The 4,921-nt window shown below is 43.9% G+C and overlaps 1 long non-coding RNA gene across 1 annotated transcript; it reads right to left on the bottom strand.

The window, feature by feature from the left end:
- Positions 1-348: 348 nt before the first annotated feature.
- Positions 349-4,012, bottom strand: LOC120238051. The gene is made up of 3 exons (XR_005530130.1): positions 3,860-4,012; positions 3,256-3,351; positions 349-567 (listed from the first exon to the last, which is right to left on the bottom strand). It is a non-coding gene; the product is annotated as an uncharacterized LOC120238051 (long non-coding RNA).
- Positions 4,013-4,921: the final 909 nt, after the last annotated feature.

Raw genomic sequence — 4,921 nt, 5'->3', positions numbered from 1 at the left:
TCACTTTAGAATTCATTAATGTATAAAATCGAATGACACACGTATAAGTGACATGGAAAAAACGACCTTAGCAAAGAGCAAGGGTGACGAGGTGTAAGTCCATGCTGAGGTGGTAGAAATGGAACGCAGAGACGCAAGGTCCAAGCTGAATATTTATTCGGTGAACCTGAGGGAAAACATGGGAAAACGGGAAGTGAAGCCGAGACCAAAGACACAAATCCAAAGCAAACTTTGAAAGTAAAGACGGACCACCATGTGCTGCTTATTTTTGAAATTTAAATAAAACAATGACATAAAAATGGGGCAAAATTTAATTATAAAAACTAAATAGAATAACGTACAGGCATATTGATAAAAACAATTCCAAAGTATAAATAAAGATCACAGTAGCCTCATCATCCTGTCCGGCCCTAATTTTTAAAGGACACTGGGCATCATTTTTAGGCAACTTGCAGTAAAAACAGGAACTTGAGGATTTTATAAGCAGCCAGGTTTTCCTTGACGGGCCACGGTACGAACAAGAGCATCAGCAATAATGACGTGCAGATTATAAACCAGGCTCTTGTCCTTGAAAAGAAAAAGAATTTAAACACAATTTCAGCTATGCATTTATTGGGCAGTAAGCAATTCAAATGCAAACTGAAGTAATTTAGGTCTAAACTAGGACCAAAAATTCGGACTAAAATAACAAATGGCCTTGGAAAACTGTTAAGCATAAACCTCAGTCCACTATTTTAAGTGTGGTAAAATATTGGTCAATAAATCAGATAATTTAAAACAAAAATTTTTTTAGGAAGACCAGGTATTTTTCAGTATGAATATAAGGAACGGTATGAACAATAAAAGGGTAATAAATCTCTCACCTTACAGAATCCAAAATGTGGTTTCTATCATTAGGTAGGTAAAAACATAAATAATTAAAGAAATAGTTTTGAATTTCTTTTCCAAATCACTGGCCTAGATAAACAGGGAAACAAACAACAAAGACCGAGGGTGGGGGAAACCCAGAAAACAAAACAAAACAAAAAAAGATAAATAAAAACAGTAAAAGGAAGCAGTAACTCCCTAAAAGACAATCTAATGTTGAGTTTCAAAACCATTTGAAACGGTGTCACCAAAATGCAGAAATCTATTCAGAGTGGAGTATTGAGAACCTTGTCAGCTATGACATAACAAACAGATATAAAGAGCGTAGAACACAAAATAAAAATGCAAGTATCACAAATATAAAGATCTCCAATTTAGCACTGGATGCTACGAGACAGGCTCATGTTGGGGGCCACAGCCAGAATTAACGCTGTAATAGATGATCATAACCCCCTAAGGGTAGAAGATAGACCAGCTACATTTGCTCAACATAATATGACACAATCTCAGAATTTTAAATGTATCCCTTGCATACGCGTGGGTATATTATTTTCCTAAAGGACAAGTGTTGTGTAGAATGTCTGTTTTCGAATTTAGCTTTTGACTCTGAAGTTCATATCCAATTTACTAAACTGATTAACCCATTACATCCATACCCACGATCAGCCCTGAATTCTACAGCTAAGCCAAGTAGTCATCAAATTCTGCTCATGATTCACTTTTTTCAAATGAGCAAGATAAAGAATGGATAAAGATAAAGATAAAAATTTGTTTAATGTCTCAGCCAAAGAAAGTTCATCTAGGGTATTAGTCACAGATTCATTTCTCAAAATGTAATCAAAGCTCGGTTCCTTTAGAAAATAAAATAACTATCAAAAGCAGCATGCGGAACACCCCCCCCCCCCAACATTCTTGGGCAGGAGCGTTAGACACAAAAGAGACATTCCCCTGAGAATTATACAGAATGGCTGTTAAGAAATTTCCACATAAAGGAAACCGCTAGGTTCTTCTTCCGAAAGACCAGCCAGTCCTCTCCTACACATAGGAGTTTCTCAGGTTATTTACTGAGAAGCGCTTACTGCCTTTGCGGCACCTACGAGACCCACAGAGAAAGCAATCCTGCAAGACATCTGCTTTCGACCCTGTGCCCACCCTCCCCCCGCCCCTTATCCCACACATTTCCATTTCAAGGCTCTGCCTCAGGTCGCACTCAGCCAGCATGTCAGGACTGGCAGACAGCTGCAGGAGGGCGGGGGCACTGAGCATTCACCCCCACCCCCGAGCTCCCAAACACCACCCTAAAAATAGCTGGAAGAGAGGCAATGAAATTTATGCTTCCACTTTACCAATTACGCCCCAAGAAAATGAATTTGTAAATACAGATGATATCTAGACTGCTTTTCTCTTGTGGCTTTTATTCCCTGTACAATCCCGGCTCTCCGCCGTGTTTGTTTAGAACCGCAGAAGGATGGATAAATGCGTCTACTCATTGACAAGCTTCAAACACAGGAAGAGAAGCTGTACCCTGAGTAAATAGCTACTTAGATTTATAGTGAGTCTTTGACTTAAATATCAGAGAAAATGTCAACCGTTTAATTGATTGCCTCTCTAACAAGGATGTGTACCACATCCGTGGGGTGTATCCACAGCAGAAGCCCGGTGGTTGATCTGTGCCCCTCCCACTAGAAACCAGGCCCATTACCTTCTTTTATTTCCAGCCTCTGCAAAGAACTCTTCCCCTCCCCCATCCCATATTTAACTTGAGCCCCATCCCCTTCTCCTAGTGTCCGTGCAGGGGTCTACTGTGCCCATTCTACACCCACTGGTGCCCTGCATAAACCTTGCCACGGAGCCTCTCCTAGAGAGGAGGCTGAACGATTAAAACTGATACTTAACCTGTAACACGTTTCAACAGGACAATACTCCTCAGTCACCGTAAAAACCTAACGTGGATCAGGTTGTCCTCTGTCCTATAAATAGCAGTTGCCCGCATCTCCCATTCCTGCACCGGTGGAGAGTCGAGCACCCTCCACCCTGGCACACGCTGCAGCTTCCCCAGGCTCGGTCCAGATCTGCCTCATGTGATTTCACGGCGTTGACGGGCAGAGAGTGTACGCTTTGGAGGAGGGTCCCCACCACACGTGGCTGCAATTCCGGCAAGAGACCTCATTTCCCACGTTCATACTGGTCACTCGGCCTCCTCCCCTTGCCTGCCCTCGGCGATGCCCCCTCGTCACCAGTGTTCTTGCCGGCTCCGTGACCGGCCACCTCCCTTGCCGTGCCCCCTTTCTTCCTAGAACAGTACATACATTCAAGTTGGTTTGTCTCAGGGAGAAAAACATCCCTTTGCCCTGACTCCGTGGGGCACACTTACACTGAGGGTCGTACCTTGATCTGCACTGATGGAAGAAAATATTTCTCCAATGATTGTCTGTTTCCAATGAATTTTGATGCCTGACGTGGAACCAGAAATGCATCCTTCACCTAACAAATGAGTGCGCAAAGATGGAGACTGTCAGTTACAAACGGTGTTCATGCATCTAGTCTAAAGGTACGATGTAATTCTTAGTATTTGAATCATGTCTACATGAAGCAAAAATAATGAAAAATGAAAAACTCGTTCTCTCAGATTTCCTGCACTCAAAATTCTAAACAATTAACTTGCATGCTTGCATGATTTTTTTTTACTGATTTGGTAGAAAATGTAAGTTGCTCAGGTATCACAGAGAGGCAACCTAAGACATTCGTCTTGATTTCCTTATTCCCTCAGGTGCCGTTCCCTAATAAATATATGCACTCCATAAAGCCAGTGTCATAAATATAGACAGCTGACTCATAGTGCTAACTAACAGAATTTCAGTTGTTTCTCCAAAGAATGTGCAAAGCAATTCAGCTCCAATCCAAGTGGAAAAAAAAATCTCTAAAACTTGTATTTTTAGCCAGCATCTTACTTCGTTATATAAGAATGCGGAGGAAACGTGTAGACCCACACCTGGTGTGGGCAACCCCCCAGCGGGCATGCCCTGCGCCTTTCCCTGGGTGCTCTGATCATGCTGCTGCTCCTCAAGGAGTTCCTAAAATATTAGCCGTGATCACTTGATTGACAAACAATTATTGAGAATCTATCTGGTGCAGAGCCCTGTACTTGGTGCCCTGGGACAAATAATAAAATAAGACAGGGCCTCGCTCAAAATGACATCATGCTGCAGTTCTAAAATTGACATGAACCTCATGGTGGATTATGAGGTCATAGGTGGTCTGTAGCCAATTGCGTGGCAGAAGCCCAGAGAGACAGAATAGCCACAGTCTGCGTGGATCAGGTAGAGTATCTGTGCGAGCGTGTGCCCATGTCTGTGTGTGTGCGTGTGCATGTTGCGTGCACACGTGAGGACCGAAAGTCTTTGAAGAAGAAATGATGCAGGGTGCATACACAGCCGGTCCAGGACGTTCACAAAACACCATGATGACGGGCAATGAGTTTACGGGAGATTTTACTTTGATTCGTAACAGAGGAGTGAGATACAGGGTGATATGGAAGCACTTTGATTTCACTGGTGGTGACACATCTGGCCAGGACTGCAGTCTACACACAGGTTTGTGACCCATCTGGCCCTCGGTCCGTGGGGTAAATGCAGCAAAATGAAGACCAGATCATTTAACCTTGCCCTGATTATTTATCCATCAGAGTACCGTTTTTCTCTATTCTTCACTTCCAGGCTCCAGAATTAAAGACTTGCACCTCACCTCCGTCCTTCCTCTTGAAAGCCAGGCTTTTTGCCGGTGACCTGGATCCCCCATTTTGCACACGGGGCTTGCAATCAGAGTGGGGCTCCCCCAGTCTTGCTCTTGGGAAGGCCGCCCTCCAGCTGCCGCGTTCCGAGTCCCCGCACATGCTGTGCCTCCTATGTTGAAACTCAGCTCTTTTGGGGGTAACTCCCAGGGGGGAAACAGAGAAGAGCCACAGAATCTCACCTTCCTACAGGGTCCCCTGTGTGGCTGACTCCCTGCTGACACGTGGGAGGAAAGCACGCCGAATGGGGCTCTCCCGTGGAAC

This window comes from Hyaena hyaena, unplaced genomic scaffold (genome assembly GCF_003009895.1).
Source record: "Hyaena hyaena isolate Hyena2069 unplaced genomic scaffold, ASM300989v1 scaffold_197, whole genome shotgun sequence".
NCBI classification, from domain to species: domain Eukaryota; kingdom Metazoa; phylum Chordata; class Mammalia; order Carnivora; family Hyaenidae; genus Hyaena; species Hyaena hyaena.
Note: the sequence above shows the minus strand (reverse complement) of the source record. Positions and strands in the feature narration are given on the sequence as shown.